This window comes from Chlamydotis macqueenii, chromosome 3 (genome assembly GCF_036417535.1).
Source record: "Chlamydotis macqueenii isolate bChlMac1 chromosome 3, bChlMac1.mat, whole genome shotgun sequence".
NCBI classification, from domain to species: domain Eukaryota; kingdom Metazoa; phylum Chordata; class Aves; order Otidiformes; family Otididae; genus Chlamydotis; species Chlamydotis macqueenii.
In genome coordinates this window covers 64,591,120-64,614,645 of record NC_141558.1, presented here as the reverse complement: position 1 = coordinate 64,614,645, position 23,526 = coordinate 64,591,120, and positions in this window count along the sequence as shown.

Genomic DNA, 23,526 nt, shown 5'->3' with positions numbered 1-23,526 from the left:
GAGGCACAGGCCTCATGGGCCTTGCAGGCCTCACCCTCTGGCCTCTTGCCAAGCAGCCGACTGGGCCCGACTCGGCCCGGCCCAGCTGCAAGAAGTGGAAAGGAGATGAGAAGTGAATAAGATGTAAAAAAAAGATCCTGAGAGACATCTACCAGCCTGTTGTGAGGAACGGCTGCAGACATCAAGGTCAGTTCAGAAGGAGGGGGAGGAGTAATGCGGCTCCTGGCCAAGATTCCCCTGCAGCCTGTGGTGAAGACCATGGTGGAGCAGGTTGTCCCCCTGAAGCCCATGGAGGTCCACGGAGGAGCAGAGATCCACTTGGAGCCCGTGAAGGACCCCGTACCGGGGGAGGTGGATGCCTGAAGGCAGCTGTGGCCCGTGGAGGGCCCGCTGGGACAGCTGTTCTGGAGGGACTGCACCTGTGGAAGAGATGACCCATGCCGGAGCAGATCCATGAAGGACTGTGGCGTAGGGGTAGGACCCCACAACGGAGCAGGGGAGGAATGTGAGGAGTTCTTCCCCCAACCATGAAGCAGCGGCGTGAAACAACGTATGATGAACTCACCGCGACCCCCATTCTCTCTTCCCCCCTGTGCCGCTTGGCAGGGGGAAGGTAGTAGAGATAATGTTAAGCTTGGGAAGAGGGAAGGGTGGAGGGAGGTTATCTTGTTCTCTGTCTCATTATCCTGCTGTTTGTAGTAATAAATGAATAGTTTTCCCCAAGTCGAGTCTGTTTTGCCTGTGACGGTAACTTTAAGGATCTCTCCCTGTCCTTATCTCAAACCTTGAGCCGTTTTTCCTTATATTTTCTCTCTCAGTTCTCTCGGAAGGTGGGGGGAGTGAGAGAGAGACTGCGTAGTCTGGTCCCGATCAGGGCTGAACTACGACATCAGCAATCCCCAGTCCTCCAGCCAGGAGATCAAGTAGAGAATGCTATACTCTCTCTGTATACTGAGAGAAATTGGGTTGAAGAGGAGACTAGACAGGGAGTGGAAGATGAAAAAAAAAAGCTTGGTAAGCTATATAACTAGGCACATCATTTTTATATGTAATCAACATGTATCTGGGATTTGAATCCAAATCAGAAAATGTTTTCCAGGTCTTGTCCAGTTTCTGAAAGACATTTTCAAATTCCACAGTTTAGAATCAGCCTTGAGAAGTATATAGAAATGCAGAATTACCAGGATATGCAAACATATCTGTACAATAAATACTCCTGAGGAATAGGGCATGGATTCATTCTTCTAAAGTCTTGAAAATACTGTGATAGTAAGCAAATAAGGAACTAGAAAAAAATGTGATAATTAAAAACTGTCACAGTAATATAAACTCCAAAGATTTCCTTTCTTCTTTCCTTCCTTTCCTTTTGGGGAAAGAAAAAAAAAAGAAAGAAAAGAAGGAGCAAAGGAGGAATTGGAACTGGTAATCCAGCTACTCCAAGTGCAGGGAGAAAGGAAGAATTATGACAGTCATACTTGATCTAAAAACTAAAATGAAGTTTCTGGTATAAGACACAGAGAGAGAGACATAGGGATTGGGGGTCTGATGAGAAAACATGAAGGAAACCAGGAGACATTCCAATTGCACCTCAGTCCAAAAGAAAGAGAGGACCTTAAGAAGGTGAAGCTTTAGTAAAAGCAGATGGAGTGTTAGAAGAATTCCCAGTTCAAATGACACTTCAGTTGTACATGTGTGGGTGGTAGAAGAGATAAGAAAGAAAATATTCATTACAGACAAAGAAATAGAATTTATATTAACTTGCTAAGCCTAACCTACCCTTGAAATAGATGAGGGAACAGACTTTACAGAAGATACATACTATCTCCCATGGAAGCATTATCCAAGATGGTAGGGTTTCTTCAAGATAAGATTTGGGTTTTTTCCAAACTAAGTTTACCATTTTGTAATCAAGAACTACACCTTTTCTTTTCTAGAAATAGAATAACTATTCACCATTTTCATTGTTACCTTTGCCTGGTAATGAGCGCTTCAAGGGAGATCTGACAGAAACTGAGTATTTCTTCCTAACTGAGAGACAAATGCATGAAGCTGTGTTTAGGCATAGTCTTCCCAGTGGCCCTGCCACCCAAAATGTCATTTGATAGTGTCGTAGTTCAGCCCCGATTGGGACCAGACTACGCAGTCTGTCTCTTATTCCCCCAACCCTCCGAGAGAATAGGGAGAGATAATATAAGAAAAAAGGCTCAAGGTTTGAGACAAGGACAGGGAGAGATTCTTAAAGTTACCGTTATGGGCAAAACAGATTTGACTTGGGGAAAAACTATTCATTTATTACTACAAACAGCAGGATAATGAGACAGAGAACAAGATAACCTCCCCCTACCCCTCCCTCTTCCGGGGCTTAACATTACCTCTACTACTTCCCCCCTGCCGAGCGGCACAGGGGGGAAGAGGGAATTGGGGTTACGGTGAGTCCATCACACATTGTTTTACACCACTGCTTCGTCGTCAGAGGAAGAATTCCTCGCATTCCTCCCCTGCTCCATTGTGGTGTCCCACCCATATGCCACAGTCCTTCGTGAAACTGCTCCAACGTGAGTTACTTCTTCCACGGGGTGCAGTCCCTCCAGAACAGCTGTCCCAGCGGGCCCTCCATGGGCCACAGCCTCCTTCAGGCATCCACCTGCCCTGGTGTGGGGTCCTTCATAGGCTCCAGGTGGATCTCTGCTCCGCCATGGACCTCCATGGGCTGCAGGAGGACAACCTGCTCCACCATGGTCGTCACCACAGGCTGCAAGGCTCCTCTTGGCCAGGAGCCGCATTACTCCTCCCCCTCGTTCTTCACTGACCTTGGCATCTGCAGCTGTTCCTCTCAGAAGAAAAATTCTTCACAACAGGCTGGCAGATGCCTCTCAGGATCTTTTCACATTTCATTCACATCTCATCTCCTCTCCACTTCTTGCAGCTGGGCTGGGCCGAGTTGGGCCCAGTCGACCACCCAGAAGGAGGCCAGAGGGTGAGGCCTGCAAGGCCCACAAGGCTTGCGCTTCCCCCTCTCTGCCCCTGCTCAGTGTCTTCACATTTTCTCCTTTTTTTTTTTTCTGTTTTCCCCTTCCTAAATATGTTATCGCAGAGGCGTTATCATGGAACATTCTGTTACCAGTTGGCTCAGCCTTGGGCAGCAGCAGGTCCGTCCTAGGCCTGCCCAAGTCCACTGAACAAAGGGGAAAAAACTTCTAGCAGTTTCTTACAGAAGCTACCACCTTAGCCCCCCTCTTCACTAAACAAAACCAGAACAGATAGTCTCAGGATTTAGGACAGGTTTTCTTAGCTTGTGAGTCTGAGGACTAGTAATGCCTCAGGTAATGCCTAGCACCTGCAATGCTAGGCTGCTAGAGAGAAATTCTTCTGACAAACTTAACGGGTACCTCTATTACAAACTGCAGCTAGCAAACAAATAGCTTTTGTGTTCAGGAATGCCTACAAGCATCTCTGGGGTGGAAAAAGTAAGAGGAAGGAAAGAAGTATAAAATATAATAAGAGAAGAGTCAGGACAGAAAGAATGAAAACTTTAACACAAGGCACTAGAAAAATGTCCATACTCAAACATTTGGAACTCAATATGATACGATGAAGAAAATAATATTATGAAGGCAAAGAACTGAGGAAGTCTTGACTTTCTTCATCTATCCTTGATTGCCTTTTTCGGGTAAAGGAAAGAGCTGAGACAGTCTGGGGTTTATTAAAATCCTCATTAAATTTTCCTTTGTTAATTAAGAAAAATCAAGGAAGAGGTATACAGACTCTATTTGATTAGAAGTATTTATGCAACTTTGTGTCCTAACAGATTGCATTTCAAAGTCATCCAGAAAGTCATGAGTGCTTTAAAGTAGCTCTCTTCTGATCTTTTAGATTCAATTATTCAAACTTTTTTTTCTGGAGATGTTAACATCACATCACATACAGAGGCTGTCTCATGTTTGTCCAACAGAGTTTATCAGACAAGGCTTTAACCCAGGACATTTAAGCAGTTGTGCTCTGCTTTTATGCAGCAGCCAGACACTCAAGTTGTCGTCTTCATTAGCATCAATTCTCTCATGTTCCTGAATCCCAACATCTTTTTCAGCACTACCTGCACCTCCCAGTGCTCTCCACAGATGAGCAACTTTTCATTAAATAAACAACTAGATTAGTGCTTTCAGGAATAGAACCTAGCCGGTATCCTCTATTTCCTTCGGTTCCTTCTTCACATTAGAATGTAAGAAGGTAACTCTTCCTCTGTATATAGTGGACGAAGTCTTACATAGAGAGACATACATGTCCTATCGGTAAGCATATGAACCTGCATAAAAGGTAAAAGATCTACTTTTTACAGTCTACATTTTAAAATTGTGCCCAGTGCTTACCTCTCCTCCCTCATCCTCTTGCAACACCTCTTGTGGCAGTGTTATTAATTTTCCCATTACATTAATTTCTCTGCGTTTCTGTGCTAATTTGTGTCATATTCTTCAGTGCCATTTATATCACTGTTGTGATTTTATGAGGTCCAGCAGATTAGGCTTGAGTAGATACCGTTCTCCCTCTAATCAGACATATTAATTGGCAATAAACTGCATTGACAAACTCACAGTAATTTATTTCTATTTCTGTACAAGTACAGATTCAAAGCAGTAGATTCAAACTTTGATGTAGATATAACTGGAGGCAGAATTTATCCTACAGGTATATCGGTTCTAACATTCAAATTCCTATGTGATAGCTGCGGGACATTTTTTGTGAAAAGGCACCTGTCTCAGGTACCTGTGGGATTATTAATACTGAGTAATTACTTTAGAATTGCAAAAGCCACAGTGCCTTTTTCTCTTTCACTTTTAGTATATGATGGGCTAACTTGGGTATTATTAACCTTGTTCCTTTACCGTATAAAATGAAAACAAGAAGTAACAAAACCTTGCAACACCTTCCTGAGATTGGCAACAAACACCGTGCTGAGCTCTTTCTAGTGTAAATTAGCATAACTCTCTCTTTGTTTACTTAAACTTGCTGACATTTGTGCCTCCAGCTTTTTAATGTTCCAGAGGTGGTTCTCAGAGCTGCAGTGTATCTCAGCTTTTACCGGTGCACCTGGGTTAAAGTCAATTAGAGAGGAGATATTCAGCAGCTCTTCAAATCAGACCTATCTGAGTCATTCAAGAGATGTATCCTTTTATCTGAAGGCTGAATTGAAATATAAATATTTCATTTTGGGTCACTTTTTTCATTCTGGCAGGTATAGTTCTTTTTCCTCTTTGTTGAAAAAAAAACCCAGTCACTTGGGGTTCATGCAAAACATTTTGTTCAGTCTGAAACAGAATATTCTATTTGGCCATATTTGAAATAAAAGGCAAGAGAAGCCACATTTTAAATAAGCAAAATGTATCCTGATTTTACATTTTTATCTAATAACCTAGTGCTCAGGGGATTCATGAAAAAATATGAAATGCATGAAAAATAGGAAAGGTCAAGACCTTTCTTGATGTAGGGATCTGACCATTTACAGCACATAGAGTTTACTAAAGCAGTTTCAAATATTTTTGTAGAGGTAGCTTTCCCTCAGTCTTTTCTGTCAGACCCTTGATATTCTGCACGGACTATTTAAATATTCATCGGGCAAGAGGGAAGCATAAAAATGGCTACGTGGCCTGCTTTTTCAGGTGTTCTTCTGGGCAGGATACATTAATTCAAATCCCTGCTCTGAGTCAGCCAAAAATAGAACTGTGATTTCGCAGTGTTCCAGCATCTCACTTGTGGGGAAAAGCAACTTTTAGTAAGTGGATTTTATGGCAAATGCTTATAAGCTGTCTTCACATTTCAGAATGCTCTGTCACTCTTATTTGGGGCAATAACAATCTGGAAGATTTGTCTCTGAGATGTGTTTCCCAGTGAGTGACTGATTTATTGACAATGTAATACCCAGCTATACTGGATATCTATTATAAAACACACATACTGAAAAGAGAAGGAGATCAGCCAATGAAGAAGTTACCTCCATTTACCAGACAACATGATAAATTGCAAACACTAAAATGTTTCTCACTCTAGTCAATTAGTATTCTTGTTTTCTTTTTCTTTTTTTCCCCTTACATGATATTTTAAAGAAATGTCAGGAAGAAAAAGTTCTCATGATGACATCCAATACTGATTCCATTTCAAGGGAAGAGATTATTCCAAAACTCTCTGCAGAGAAGGTCTGAAGTAATGTTTGAAGAACACAGCTTTAAGTAAACTGCCAATGCATGTGTTTTTTGGCACTTTGACTAATGTTTCTACACAATTCATGGAAATCATCTGCATTCGTGTTTGTGCCGCACCTAGTGCAACAGAGATATCTTACTACAGTGGATCTCATTCTGTAATCTCTGGGACAATGAAAATATGCTATGGGAGCTGATGAAAAAAAAAGCAACTTTGAAACATTCATACTAAAAGCATCAGAAAGTGAGGAAAGACAACAATATTTGAAAGATATTCTGCTTTTACCAGACCTTAGTGGTCTTCATCAGTAGGACTGTGTTGTGGTTTAACCCTGGCAGGCAGCTAAATACCAGACAGTCATTTGCTCATTTCCCCTGAGTGGGATGGGGAAAAGAATAAAAAAAAAAAAAAGAGATAAAACTTGTGGGTTGAGATTAAGATAGTTTAATAGGACAGAAAAGGAAGTAATAACAACAACAAAACAAGTGATGCACAATGCAATTGCTCACCACCTGCTGGCTGATGTCCAGCCAATCTGCAAGCAGTGGCCCCCTGGCCAGATTTTCCCTTGGTTTATATAATAGGCATGACATCATATGTCATGGAATATCCCTTTAGCCAGTTTGGGTCAGCTGTCCTCGCTGTGTCCCCTCTCAGCTTCTTGTGGAGAAGAAGCTGGGAGGGTAGGGGCAGTATGAGAAGTTGAAAAATCCTTGGCTTAATGCAAGCGCTGCTTAGCAACGAGAACATCAGTATGTTATCAACTTTACTGTCATCCCAAATCCAAAACACAGCACTATACCAGCTACTAGGAAGAAAAATTAACTCTATGCCAGCCAAAACCAGGACAGACTGTTCTAAAGCCTTGCAGCATCCTGAAGTCAAGCCTTCCTGGCAACTACAAGGAAGAATGAGTATCTCTTTCGAAGCAATTAACTATTTGACTGAGCAGTTGTGAAGAAGACCAAAGCCTCTGATGTGAAATGGTTTAATTATTAAACCATTAACAATCTGTGTGTGCCATCAGCTATGAGACCTGCTAATATATCCCTGTGCAAGTGAATCTGTCCTAACATCCTTTGTGCAATAGGGCCTATGATTAGGATGGTAAAGTGGCAAAGAGATAGACTATGGTAGATGAAAGATATTAAAAATAATTTTGAAGAATAGTGGAGAAAACGCTGGAGACACAATATAAGATGAAGACACAATGGATGAATAATAATAAACCTTCTGAAAGGAAGATTCAGAAACCAGAAACAAAGCAACTAAAGTCTGAAAATATATTCCAGAGGTAAAGGCAGTATTAGAGATCCTGATATTGCAAAGACAACTGCAAAAGGTATCAAGTACTAATGCCCAACTCTTTCCATTATCTATGTATTTGATTATTTTTTTTTACCATCCATGTGCACTGGTCTTTTTTGACAAATTTATGAAATGAAGCCTGAAGAAAGGGTCTGGTACTTATCTATTTGATCATCTGTATAAAAATGTCTGTAAGTCATCTCCCTTTTTCCACCTAAGTTACATTTCTTTTGCCATCCATGTGAATGATTGTAAATAAAGAAGAAATAAAGCAAGCTTGATATTTTATGTTTCATTTTCTATTTGCAGGTTTCAGATTTGTGACTAAGGCTTAAAGTCTGAAAGAAGGATAGCATAGATTTTCTATTTTCTTATTCATAAGCAGAAGAATTGGGTATTTCTGAAGCACATGAAGCAAATAAAAGTCTTTTTATTATTATTCATAACTAAAATTCCAGTCTATTTTTATTCTTACTGTAGCTTTTATGGAAAGCTATGCTTCTGAGTCAGCACCTCAAAGCAAAACTAATTTCCAATTCATGACATCTCTTTTTCCTCCAGTTACTTAGCTTCATTTCCTTCTCGTTTCATTTTTTTCCCTTTTGACTCTCACTCAGATGAAGTTGCTACACAGTGCAATTCTCCATTTGAGAGAGATATATCATATACTTGAGTAGGCTTTAGTTTACTAGGCTTTCTTCTTTGTTTTTTTAAACTGCCATAATTACATGGCCTTGACATACAGAGCTAGAGTGTAGGAAGGAGAAAGACTGTATGGGAAGAATGCCCATTTGTGCATTTTATTATGGCTATTGCGGTTGTATCTTCAAAGTGTCATTTTTCACTCTTCCTTTCCATACTGTTGTGTTGATGGCCTGTCAGGTTTCTAAATTTATCTCTTTCACATTTTTTGCACTCTTCAGCTTTCCTCAAAGCTTGATTCTATTTATTCTAGCTCCTCTACTTCTCTTTCTTTCACATACCATATATCATTTTTTCTGCTCTACTGTATCATCAACTTTGATTGCCAAAACTTTCTGTAATATTAGAGTGCAAGGAGATGTCAGACATATGATTCTGTGCGCACTTTTTCTTTAAAACTCAAGGTACTCAGTGTTCTTGAGTAGTAAGAATTTCCAGAGAGGATCTTATAAAACATCCGACAGAAGGGCTAAGATATTAATTAAAAATTCATCCCAATCTGTAAATATATTTCTAATCACTGCCTTTGCAGTGGATTTTCTTGGCACACATTCTGCACTTGCCTAGAAACATGTTGGCACTTTTAAGGGTTCCAGTGAAGCATGGTTTTTAGTATGTAGTAGTTCCATGAATCATCCACCCACAGCAGTAAAAAGGAAAAAGATCCTCATACAGGTCTATGGGGAGGGAAGTATTTTCTCATTATTTTCCAAAAAAAAAAAAAAGTGTCTATGTCTTAACGACGACAGAGTAAAAGAATTCTCACTTACAAGTACAGGAAATCACTAACTGATCTTGATCATGGTCCTCCACCATATTTAATGCCTGGGCCAATTTGCTGCAGCCTCCATGACCTATGACATCACCATTAGATTAGGAAAAATTGAAATGTATTTCCTTTACTCACAAAGCAAGGACAGAAAAAAGAGTGTCCTGACTGTTACATATACTGTTTCCACAATAACTGTGGTTGTTTTTTTAAAGACTACTTTGCAGAAGGACAAATGGCAGGTATAGCAGTAAGTCTGCTATTAAAAATCATGTGCTCAATGCACTACAGTGCTTATTCAAAAATCGCTTATACACAGTAAAATATACCCCCTGTAGCATTGCCAAGGTCAGTGAGAGTTAAGGTGATCTGAACAAATGTGGATTCTGCAACTAAAACCTTAATGTTAAATGTCAAGTACTTCTAAAGTTTCCCTTGAATTTGAGCAAGTCAGATCTTTGCAACTTACTTCTCTTAGCAGATTGCTTCTCTCCAGAGACATTCAGACATTCAATTATTTAATATTATCCGACTGAGTGATATGATGACAGCTGTATAAAAGTGTAGTGTCTCTGGGTCCGATTCTTCAGTGAAATCAGGACAGTGTTCTCAATTTACCTTAATTGATGTCATGACCAAGGATCCTAAAGTACAATTCTTACTGGAAAAGGGATATGCCAAACGGAGAGTCCAGCTGCTCAGAGGGGAGCACTTTCCAAATAGAGGGTGCCCAAAAGATTGACAAAGCCTCTCATTTGTAACTCAGACAGGATTAACTGGCAGATTTGGAAGACTCTTTTTTGTAGGTCTTTCAATTTGCAGACAGCAAAAGCACAGATCTAACCCCAAAGAACAATATACCAAATAATAAACCCAAAGATAGTAAGAAATTATCTGAGCCATCAAGCTGTAAGTAATCATGCAGTAGGGAGCAAGGAGAAGCCAAGTGCAATTTTAGCATTGGTATAGTATATTAATTTGCACTCGTTCAGAGTAGTTCCATACTCCATTCTTGATCAAAGAAGACTTTATTTTCAGTTTGGATAGAAATGCCTTAAGTGAAAAACATCTGAAACTTTTTTTTTCTGTGAATCTGTGGAATAAATACATTCTCTCAGTCTCTCAGACCACAATCATACCTGTGTTGATTCTTCAGGGCTAAAAGGAGTAAAACTAAAAATACCTGTATGTTGGTCATCAGCTCCAGATACCTAGAGGGAGCAGCGCTGAGTTAGACAGTGCTATTTTTACATAGCCAGTTTTCACAGGAGTACAGCAGTTCAAATACAAAGATGACGCAGTCATAGCAACGTGAAGAGTGAACAACTAAAATCACCAGAACTCTCTGAGTGGGGCTTTGTTTGCGTAAGAAGTGAGTACATACCCAGAAAGAAGATGAAAATCTGTATCCAAAGGAATGGTGCTCCTAGCAGGTGCAGAAGGTTCCCAAAGACAGGCAAATGGATGCTGTCCCTGAACTGTAGGTGTGGGACTGCCACTAATAGGCAATGGCAACAATATGCAGGGAACAAGGTGAAAACAACTCCTTATACAAGAGTTCAGCAAAGCAATTAAATCTGAATTCCCAAAGAACATTTTTGGCAAGCTTACAATTAGTTCAATTGTGAATATCCTCCCTCCCCAGTGTGTTTACAGTTACAAACAAACACAGAGCAGAGGCAATAACTGTGGCTCTGATTTTGTAAGAGTTAGTCTATCAAAACTGAGATATTTGTATCTTCCTTGCACACCTGTACACAGAGCTCTGTAAATGGTTCTGCAAATATCATATTCCATATGTTTTATTATACATATGTTACTGTATTTAATACAGACATCCTGAGGATAAAGTGGCTTCCATCATCTGGATATGTTTATTTTTGAAAGCTTTTAGCACTTTCATGGCTGCATGACAAGTTTAGACTATTGCAGTATATCCTAAGTGTAAACTGAGATTTGGAATCAAAGTACAGCTTCATTTATTCAGTATTTGCTGCTCATTAATCTTTTTATTTTTTCTTGAAAATGCCCACCAACTATTTAACAAACTGGAGTGCATTGTAATGTCATATATAAACTTGTCTCATGGTTATAATAAATAACATTTCTCAAGATTACATGGAGTCTCTCAGTATTCTTCAACTGTGTGGTCAAAATGGAGCTGTAAAAGCTTCAGTAGTCCATGTCTAACAAAGTGATAGTATTATTTATACCACTTTGTGGGTCAGCTTGCTGATTGTTACAGATGTATGTATGTATGTTTACGTATGAATATATATGTATAAATAAAGACAGGCAAAGACAACATATGTTGGTATGTGCCAAAAAACATCTACCCATAAAAGACCACCCATAAAACTTAGAATATAATTTCAGTACCTGACTTTGATTTGGATTTCTATTTTCCTTAACACTATTTTCATGGGTTTATAACCTCTGTAATTTGCAAAGCCTCAGAACAAGTCCCAACTCACTGACGATTCAGTATCATGCTTGTATAGGGAGTATCTAGAAGATATAGTTACACGAACTGATTTTGTCAACAGTAAGACAAAAGTATTTAATCTCATTTTCAACTCAAAACGTTAACATTCCTTACCAAGAGATTTTGGTCAAAATCTGTCCTGTTTTCAAAACTGAAGAGGCCTCTAGTTCTGTGATCTGGAGCACCAGGCTTAACCTGGATCTTCTCCCCACCCCTCCCTCTTCCCAGGCTTAACCTTACCTCTACCACCTTCCCCCTCCGAGCGGCACAGGAGTGGAGGAGTAGGGCTGAGGTCGGTTATCATAAACTCCAGCAGCCTTCCAACCCAGGAGTTAGGTGTAGGCTACTTGCACTTTGCAGACTGTAAAGATCTGTGTAAATACCAGAAGCAGTTAATGTTTGGGAAGGTTTCCCGTACTTGAAGAAACATGTTTACTTATGTTAAGGAAATATGACACCACTTTTTACTATCCTAGCACCAATGTTTAATTCAATTTTCTTCTCCAGAAAATATCAACGGAGTTCACTAGGCCTTGTCTAACAGCTGAGGAAGGGAAAATACATTCACAGTACATAGTCTGGTAAAACATGAAGATGGCACCAAGAGAGCAATCAAGATGATATGGATACTATTTATAACTAAAAGGAGAATATACATGGACAGAAGAAGTATTGAAACCATTATGCCTGGAGCATTCATAGGGTATCCTAGAACTGTGTGAAAGGCATGCTTTTGCCTTAACTAGAAGATAAAGTATTGAAAAACTGTGAATAGTCACCATATGTAACAAAGGTCACCGCTTTTTAAAAGGTCACCTCAGACAAACCTTTAATTCTTCTGAAGTCTTTCCTGTGGACCATAACCTAAGATAATAACACAGAGTATTCCTACAAGTCTCAGTTTTGTGTTTGTGTCACTAGCTGTGGCACACTAAGTGTCCCAGAGCTATTCAAAGTAATAATTGTTCTGTCACTTTATAATGTAGCAGACAAACAGCAGCACACATAGCCTAGGATCAGTCAGTGGTGAGCACTTACATGACTTATTACACATATAACAAGATACTTAAACATTCATTTGTCTGTCAGCCTGTGCTAAGTGCAATTCTGCATGGAGAGGGAAAATACTCTTTGTTTCCATTTGAACATACATTATTATGGCTGTCCGTTCAAGTGCTCATATTTGGATATGTTACTTTTTTAAGCTCAGAAAAGCAGTCAAGTGTGTTTTTAAAGCATTTATGATGTTGGATATGCTTCTGAGAAGGAAAGAGAAAAATCATAAATTATTTTGGTACTTAGGAGAAATTAACATTCAGCTCTGGCCTGATCTGGTACTGAATTTGTCTTGGATTACTTGGAAAATTGTCTTCTTCATAATCTTTTCCTTATGGGCCTGTAAAGCAATCCTAATGATCTGGACAAGCCCTGAAGCACCTCTAAGGCTTTATGGAAAAAATTAATTGAGAATTCACTGCCCTTGGAATTTACTACAAGTGGAACTTAATAGCTCAGGCAAATTGTCTCCCATATGTTAATAAACTACTGTGGCACTATGGTGCTTCTGTCTTGGCTTGTCCTCAGTTATTATTCCTGTGTCATCTCAATTAGCTGTTACAGGATCTTATTAATGTAATTCTCACCTAATCCTCTTTCCCTTTTTCCCTTTCCCGTGTCAGCAGCATTTCGATACTTAATCTCTTACCATGTACACGTGTTTGTTCCATATATTTCAGCACACTTTCTAATGGCCAGATCCCATTCTATTTGACACTGCATGACATGTTAACACTAAATCCATAATTTACTAGAGATACTTCCCAGAACTGCTATGACTGCCTTGCTCTCTCTTGCTGTCTTTCTCCCTCTCTCCCTCCCCATCTGCCTCATATATATATATAAAAAAAAAGCCTAGTATTTCCAGTTTTAAATAATCTAGAAATATATATTTAGAGTCAAGAATCTCTGGTGTGATATTGCTTTTGCCACTGCCTTGCTGTATGCTCTCTTTATTGGCCTTGTCTCCCAGGTCTGTAGATCGGGACTAGAGAGGATGGAGCCACTGTGTCTTACTGAGCCACAAGCAGCTGAGTTCCACTGAGTGACCACATAATTGTTTCTAGTCCATGGCAAGAGGAAAGTTACTAAAGCATGAAGGCTCATGCAAGCATGAGTTGTCTTTATAGTTCTGTGCAAGAATCAAGTCCAAACATACACATACACTTGTCTTTATATAGATAATATTCCTCACCCTGCCTACTTGCAACAGTAGCAAAAGGTACTGTTTGCTCCTTCTATCACAGCTTAATCAGTAGTTTGGAAATAATATGAGAATACATATTCACCCACATTGCTCCAGCCCGCTTCCAATTCCTGAGTGCAGGTGGTTACAGCATCGTTCAGGCTGGGACATATGCAGAAGTTCACCTCACAGGCAGCAGTCACTACTTACACATACGTTCTGCAGGATGAAGCAACAATATTGTAGGGAGGAATTGAGTGTTAGTATCCTCTTCTCCCCTCTTGCTCCCCAGTATATCATCTAACTTAGGTAGACTTCAAACCGGTGTAAACAGAAAATTCCACTTTATTATCAGAAACAGTGGTGAATTATGGCTAACATGTTTGTTAAATTAGACAATTGTTTGTGGCACTACTGAAGTCTAAAGTGCCTGAAGGCCAGTTCAAATACTGTTTGTACAGTCTAAACTGAAACATGTTTTCTATAGAAAGAAGCCATTTCTCTTAAAGAGAACAACCTCTGCATTTTCTTAAAAGAAACAAGCTTATTTTGTTGTGTCTAATGCAGCATGTCATTAAGAAACTTCTCAGTATTGAGGCTATAACATTTCATTTCCACAGGGAAGTTAAAGTGCTTATTTAAAGTAAGTATTTTGAGAGAGACAGAAACAAGACTATTATTCTTCTGCTTGATCCTGCATTTACTGCCAAACAAAATGTTTACTCCTGTGAACAGTCCTAGGAATTTTAGATTTCTACCACTTCCATACAAATTGCTTTTCACTTCACTTTTTTTTTTTTTAATAAGAATTCATTTAAATGGGACCACTGGCACCACTAATCACTACGTTTACTATCAAATCTTTGCATGGTAGTCAATAAGCACAAGATTGACACTTGGTACAAATGAAACAGCCAATAAATGGTATTAAAAATGGGTTGCTTATTAAATTTGTATTAGATTTTGGCTGTAGCACAATAATAGCAAGATAATGGTGTGCTTGACTTTCCTGGAATAAAAATATTTACCTCAGGTAAAGGATTCTGATATTTAAATTCCTGCTGTTCACTGTGGAATTTGGTTCAGCATGCCTGTTCATCAATAACATTTTTATATTTCTTCATGGTGTCATGACAATCCATATTTGGACTCTAAACCACTCTCAAGTCCTCTGCCTTGCTCTGGTCCTTGCAGTGATCTGGTTTTTTTTTGTTTGTTTGGTTTTTTTTTTTTGCATTCACATTTTGCTTTTCACAAAAGCAAAAAAGGCAATAGCAATTACAAAAAGGCAACAGTAATTACAAAAAAAGGTAGTGTCTTGAAAAATGACAACTGCAGATGCTTAAATTTTGGCTCAGGATTTCTGCCTGAATACAGACTGTGAGTTAAAGCTCAGTTAAAGCTGTGTTTTAGTATCTTCAGCTACAACGTGTAGCAAAGATGTTAGTTCCTGCACATTTCTTCATAGACATGAAGAAAGAAGCTTCTGGTATATTTCTGTTATGCCTTTATATTTTCTTGAATGGCCAAAGGGAAATGACTGTAGTCTCATCTTTAAAAAGAAGCAGTGCATCCAACACAGTAAATAATAACCCTTTCCAATTGAAAGGTAAACTTTGACAGGGAAACTAACACCTATGAACATGACTCTGGCATGTAGGTCTGGGAGGCTAATAATTTCAAGATGTGATCAAGATTCTGAAATTATTTAATGCTACCTTCCTCTTTCCTAAAAGCAATCTAGTATTCCACTTTTAATATAATTGCAAATATTCTTTAAATATTTATTTTAACATATGCTAAACTATCCAGAAAAAAAATATGTTGACTTTTAAGGACAAAAATCTTTAAAATTCAAAAAATCTTATTATATTTAACTCAGGAACACTGATACAATAACAAATAGCAGCAAATTCAAAAGCTTTGTTGAACACTAAGAAATGAAGTAGCCTAGGAAATATCCTGTCAAAGTGTTTTATGGGCTAACTGTTTTTGAGAGCAGTGATTATAGAAACAATCCTCAAATGAAAATACTTTGTATGAAAAAGTTTGTAGTTTTCTGTAATTAGAAAAAAAAAAAAATGCTTCCAGTTCCAGTCTGCTGAGCCAGGAAAAAAAAAAAAAAAGACAGGAAAGAAGATCTCAATATTAAATAATAGAGAAATAATTGTGACCAATGAGACAGAGAGTATATAGTCATTAGGCAGAAACTATGATCATAATAAGATTTCCTTCCAAAGATAATTTTGAATAAAACTTACAGTATACAGATCTCTCATATCCTTCCCTTCCCTTCCCTTCCCAAAAAGACCCACAAAAAAGAAGCCTTTCTTTCTTATTACAGAGTCAAAATACACTGTTTTTTGAATTACATTTGAAATCCTCAAATGCTCTAAGTACTGCCTACTTTAGGAGTTTATACAAAATGCTTAGGGCAAATCAATATTCTTCTGCCTTATTCTGTCATACTTAGGCCTTTTGTGATTTGGCAAAGTTTAATATTGCTGTATCTGAGCCAGTGGTGAAATTTGTGAGACTGTATATGGCTAAGAGGCTTCCACACATGTGATTACCTCCACTTAAAAATGAAACTGGAAAAAAACCCCGTAACACAATTCACAAACCATTTTGTTCTCAGGCTTAAATGGAATAAGACATCCACATGCCCTGATTTATTATGAAGAAGACCTCAGGAAACATTTGAAAGGTTAGCTCTCCTGCTGTAAACATCCATTCTGAATTTAACCACAGGTACGGCTACTTTCATATGTTCTGTCAATACATGCATTATTGATTGCATTCATTACTAAGCGATGGCTCATATCTTCAGTACAAAACATATTCCTTAAAATTTTCACGAAGCACAAATATTTCAGCCACTGCTTTGGGGAAAAATGTAACTAGATCATTTTAACCATCTCTATATTTAGTTTAGCAACTTGATTTGGAATTTTTTTCTCTTGAAAATAAGAGGAGAAAGATGAAGTCTCTCTAACAACGACTGCCGAAAGAATAATCTCTTCTACTCCACTGAGTATGAAAGTTAAACTCCTTTTTAACTCTTTGCCCTTCGGTTTTCTTACATGCCTATTTGCCTCTGTACACTTGGGGAAGGCATCTGACATCTCCAGGGCTAATAATAATGTGGCAAGACAGCAATGTTGTTCCTGGAACAGGTTGTCACAGACCAACAGGCTGTAACAACAGGCTGAGGCAATCATGGTGAATAAATGCAAAAGGGGTAAGTTACTTCCTGACTGAGACAGACTGTTGCTCTGTTTGCCTAAGGGATTTTCCCAGTGAGATTAGCTCTGGCCATTAGATGACCAATTACAGCAGCTAACAGAGAAGTGGAGCATGTCTATCTTCATTGGGGGCAAGTGAGATTGTGAAGTGAAGTGAAGTAAAATAAAGCAGCTTCTGCATCACAGCACATAAGGTTCCTGGAATCCTGGTTACAAGGACCAGCAGAAGAGGGAATGGGCTTGAGGATGGATAAAATATTAGGGAAGATTTGAACTGGAGAGAGATTGGTAAAGGAGGTTCAGTCAAGACTCCTGTAACTCTCAGCCAACAGGACTTGAAGAAAGAAGAAATACGTATTTTGCCTTCTCATGCAGAGCTGAAGCTGCACCTGGAGGTTGGCTGTTGTCAATCACAACTTAGGCTGGCAGGACTCAGTAGTACGAAGAGCTGCCCAAAATTGGTTCCTAGCTACAGTCAGATTGAATTAGCATAGGTCCAGAGAGAAAAAAAAAACAAAACTGTTGGTCCTGATCACAGGAACCATGATTAATTTAGGGGGATTCATTTCTTGCAGCAACTCAGGTGGAAATTGCTCTTCCCTAGAAACAAACTTCCATACTGCAGCAATCAAAAACTTCAGCCAATTGTCTTGTGACAATTCTTTACAGATAACATTAAACCACTTTTTATATTGTTCCTTTACGTATTTCATATTTCAAGAAGCTGAATACTTCAGGCTTTTTTTCCCAGAAACTCTACTGAAATGGGAAAAACTGAACAGAAAAACATCCAGGAAAAGAAATATCCTAGATAAAACAGAGATGGAGGGGGCCCTAGTAGTCAGGGAATCTTATGCTATTCTATAGATCTATGCAGGGGCTTGGTACAAAGAAAGGGGGATGAAAAATCAGGAAGTAATTATTGGCTTTATCAATGCTTTGTTGTACACAAACACCAGAGATCATATGAGGTCTGATGGAACTGCTAGTGACTCTTTATTTCCATTTCCCTTATCTGTTGAGAAGCAGAGCCCAAAAGAAACTCCCATTTCAAAGGCAGAACTTGAGCAAGCACAGATACTTGTTTTCAATATAGTTGTCTTCCTATTGATCTAAAATTTTCATGGTTTATTATGGACTTTCCAACAGCTGGTTTAATGGCCTGCTTCAACCTACTCCTCTCCTTACAGAACCTTAGTTATCTCAGTTAAGAGATGCAAAAGAATTAGTAATGTGTTGTTTTAGATAACACAAACATGAACAAGACTTGCCTTCATTTGCTCCAACTGCACATCATCTGCACATGCTCACCTTTACAGTATACTTCTCAAACTAATTATTCTTTTTTAACAAAACAAATTTAATAAAATGTTTTAGCAGTGGAAAAAGAGCTTGAGAGGCTCCAAAGCTGTGGAGTTCTGTAGGCATCATAGATAGGAACATGCATATTCTTGTTTTCGTGGAAAGCTGAGGCAAGTTGAAGCCAGTCCTTAAAATCCTTAAAATGCATTGTACAGGTAGCACTTTCTTCTGGTTTCACCTGTCACTCACAGTATTTCAAGAATCTTTTGTCGTGCTCCTGTGCTCTTCTTCTTAAAAAAAAAAAAAAAAAAAAAAAAGAAGAAGAAGAAGAACAAATAAAAAAGGAAGGAGAAAAAAATAAAATGAAACAATAGGGAGAAACCTTTCTTCAGTTGTAGGAACATACACTTCATAAAGAGAAAAAATTAAGATCCTTAGTCACACGTGGTTGTTGCAGTTTCTGCTGCAGCTGCTTGTCCCATTCCTGTCTCAGATATGCCTGTTCTTTATTCAGGTATGCTGCAGTCACTTAACCTACAGCCTGGCATCCTAAGAAACGATGAAATTGGTGTCAGTTTGGCCTTTGTAAATCTGACTATAAACTGCTCGTTACTGGTAACTCCTGCACAAACACAGCAGCTGAGCTACACCTGCACTAGGATGGGGAATCACCGAAGTTTGATTGAGTTGCCTAGAGAGGGGCAAGTACTGTGCCATGCTTAGCCATGCCCTCTTATGAACTGAACTCCTGCATTATACCAACCATTACACCATACACTACTTATCAGACATCACACATCCATTTGGATTTCAGGGAGAACTGAGGAAGAGGATTACAAGCTTCCCCATACACACTCACAGTAGTGTATTGTGACATAATTTCTCAGTCTTCAAAAAACCAACAATAACAAATGCAAATCTTTACCTAGAATAATGGTCTTTCGGAAGTAAAAATTAAAGCAACCCTGAAGTGTTTGTTCATCTTGTTATGATATTAATTACATCTAAGAAAAAGGAAGATCTTGAGTGGTCAAAACATGAAGAGTCAGACTCAGAATTTGACTGTACTCTTTGAAATTGTCTCCCAGATCCATAAATCAAAACTTTATACTTCATTCTTTATAGAAATCTTCAATTTTTTAACATATATTTTCAAAATCTAAAGGAAGGAATAAGCATGCTGATGAATACTCTTGCTCAAACAAGCTCTTTGACTGGACAGAATCATTTTTAGCCACTGTTTGAATAGTAAAAGAATGCAAGATGTAAAAGAAAAGTAATTGCTCTGAAAAAGTAAAGCAATGAAAGAAAAGAATGTGAAGAAGTTAAGCTACAATATATAAAGTTGCATGTTGCATGTTCCCACCTATAACTTCCCAGGCTACATTTGAAAACATTGCCCTTTGTAGACACAAGTCTAAATTCTGTATCCTTTGTAGATCAAGAAAATAATCACATTATTTCTATGAGTTACAAATATGGTCATAATTAATATTTTTCTATATTTGTTAGCCTTTATTGCACATAACATTTTACTTCACATTACACTTTCTCTCACAGTGTACCCAACAACAGGTGAAGGAATCTCAGACTTATCAGAGTGGAAAAAGAGATTCATACTGCACTAATCTTTTAATTCCTCTTTTTTTCCAAGCTCAGTGTTTGAGATTCTTTCATCATCATTTTTATTCATGTCTGAAACTAAACACCCTTTTATTGTTGAATTATGGATCCTCACCCAAACTGTTCTTTTCCACTGAATTCTAAGAGCTTGCATGTGGCTATGTTTTGGATTTGTGATGAAAACAGTGTTGATAACAGAGGGACATTTTAGCTACTGCTGAGCAGTGCTTACACTACATCAAGGCCTTTTTTGCTTCTCACTGCCCCACCAGTGAGTACACTGGAGTGCACAAGAAGTTGGGAGGGGACAGAGCCAGGAAAGCTCATCCCGAATGACCAAAGGGACATTCCATACCATGTGATGACATGCTCAGCAATAAAAGCTGGAGGAAGAAGAAGGAAGAAAGGGAGGAGGTTCAGAGTTATGTGCTTTGTCTTCCCAAGTGACTGTTAGGTGTGATGGGGCCCTGTTTTCCTGGAAATGGCTGAACATTTCTGCCTGCTGATAGGAAGTAATGAATTAATAATTCCTTATTTTGCTCTGCTTGTGCACACAGCTTTTGCTTTACCTGTTAAACTGTCTTTATCTCAACCCATGAGTTCTCTCACTTTTACCATTCTGATTCTCTCCTCCATCCTACTGAGGAGGAGTGAGACTGAGATACCTACTGGGCTTAAACCATAACAGAGACACTTTCTGTAGCTGAATCCAGCAATTCCTTATGGAGTCACTTCTGAAGCCAAGTTTTTCACAAGAACATACAGTCCTGCTCTACATCTGAAAAAAACAGATGTTCATTGGCTCGAGTACTGTGCAGGTATGTAGAAACACGTCAACCCATGGAGAACTATTCTGATACTCACTTTCAAAATCTGAGAAACAGAACATAAGAAAAATCACACTCACTCTACACATTTAATAACAATAATAATAGTAAATTAATATTAATTAATAAAATAGATTTATTTCTAGCCAATCTTTTACCCAGTATAATTCTATTTCCTAAGTATACTGTTTTCTTGGGAAAATTATTTCTTACATTCTCCTGCTTTGAATAGTTTTCCCGTTACTCATGTTTGAAACATCATGTAGTTATGGGATAACCTCTGTCTTCTCTCTGGGCTTAGTTTCTTTTCTTTATCAATTCTTTACATTTTTCCTAATTTGTCCCTAAGATTTCAACATCACACTACATCTGGCATGTACTTCCATTTCTTCCTTTGGGTTCTACTTTTAAACAAAGACTCCTCACTTTTATGAAAGTGCTTAAAATATGCTGTCTGTAGCCACATTATTAAATTATTCACATTCACATTAAAATATTCACATTTAAATTAGAACCATCTTTTGGTTTCTATCTGTCTACATCATCACGAGATTAAGTTAAGAAGAGGAATCTATATGTTTTAATCTTTTATACTGCTGAGTCACTCTAGTATGAAAATAAAATATGTCAATAAGCTTAAATTAAATTAATTGTATTCAGATAGATCTATGCAGTGCTGGAAAGGGATAGACTTAGTAGGAAAAGTGGAAGTTCACAGAGTAGAAAACAGAGGAAGAATCTGTCTTTAATCCGATTTTGGATCAGACAATAGGTGAAAAGGATGCACAGCCTCTAGTAGCTCTTTACCTCTTGCACAAATGGAGCAATGACCTTGGCAGCCTCATTCTGCCAAGCGCCCAAATGTCTGCTCCAGCAAAGCCCTTCGGCACACACTCAGCTCTGGTTTGCAAATTATCCCAGGGGGCAGGTGAAAGCTACATCCACCTTCTCAACTTTGCTGGATCAGAACCAGAATATCCAGTGTGTTCAAGCAGTTCCTGAAACATTGTTTGAAAAGAATCTAAGAAAGCCTACTGTATTAGTACAGCAGTAAACACTTGCATATTTAGTTATATTTCTTGGTACAGAAACACAAGAGTGAACCTAAGGTCCCCTATACCTCTAATCTATGTATATCTGAAGCTACATACTAAGACCCTCTTCCTTGACACATGTCCATGCTAAACCTGTCTAGAGAAAAACGGAAGAACATAAACAGAAGAACACAAACAGAAGAATACAACTGAAAAAAAAAAATTCACATACAGTTCTGCAAAAATATTCTGCATGCTTGGCTCTAGTTTTAAGCAAAGGTGTCAGTTCTCACTTTTTATAAATCAATTCGCCAATTCCTACTTGGGAGGTAACTGCTCAGAGTTCTCACATGGTTGCTCTCCTAGGGAAATCTAATTTCTCAGTTTCAACATGCCCAAGGTATCTGCTTTCCTTACCGACAAGACACAATCTTTCTGTCACTGACATCAGAGGAATTATCAGTACATTTGATAACAGTGATGTTCAGCACCAAATATAGCTATCATATCAGCCAAAATAACATGGCAGCTTACTAGAAAAGTTGTGAAAGGAAAGACTTGGAAAGCTTTCATTTACGTAAAAAAGAAATTTAAAAAAAACAATATTATTTTAATTTGACTGTTAACATTTTAAGAAGTGGCTTTTTAGGACAGAAGAAGGCTTCTTGGTTGCAGCAAACTCTGCCTGGGGATACCAAGAAGACACTGAAGAACTTATTGCTTGGCAGTGTTTTACATCAATTGTAGACAAACTAGTAAATAATTTGAAACTGTTGCTCAGAGAAAAGTTGATCTTCACAGAAAGAAATGACATTTGGATATTTTTTTTTCCTATTCAGAGAAAACTTTCAGCTACTTATGTATTTGGTTTCTTTTTAATGATATTTTGCTCTTTGAAGACTGTGCTGCAAGCTTCAACAAGCCTTAGGAACTAGACTGTAGATCATTTTAAGCTATATCAAAAGTGACATAATAAAATTCAAGCATTAGCAAATATCTGCACATAAGGGTTTTGCTGTTGGGGCTCTTGACTGTTTACTAGAAACACAAATGCCCTGTCAGTACTACAGAACACAAACCACATTTTATATACATATATGTAATCCAGTAAGGTCAGGAAAGTGGGGGCCAGTTTGTGTTAAAGAATTTATGTCAAAGGATATTTACATTCAATCTTGGCTTTGCAATAGCCTTCCAGCTGACTTCTGTATAATAATCCACTTAGGTTCTTCTTTTTCAATCCATATAATATACAATTAACAATATGGTGTGTTCAACAGTTCAGAACTAAGAACTTAAGAATCAGAACTAAGAACTTAATAACTAGGAATAATGTTTTAGATTTTTTTTTCTTTAGAAGACATATTCCAAGTACAAATGTCAGAAAATGGTATGTAAACTTTAGCAAAATGTCTTCTAAGTTTTGGGTTTTTTTTGTCATTTCAGTGAACCTAGTGCCACCAAGCTATCCTTATGCTTAGGAAATAGCGATGGCCTGATTAATCTGTCTTCTCATTTTTTATAGTGAGCACCAGTGCTTTACTCTCCAAAAGACAGTTATGGAGCTTTCTTGGCAAATTAAATCAGGAGACTTTCTTTTGCCATTTGTTATTGGCACTCATAAAACCAAAGAACACTATATAACTCATAACATAATTCTTCTGAGCATGAGGCAATCAGATGACTAATATCAAGTCATTAGAATTCACTGAATTTGACAAAATTCCAGTTTGGAAATTTAAGTTAACTTGGAGGAACCAAACATCCGTTTCAATTTTTGCGGGCCAAAATTTT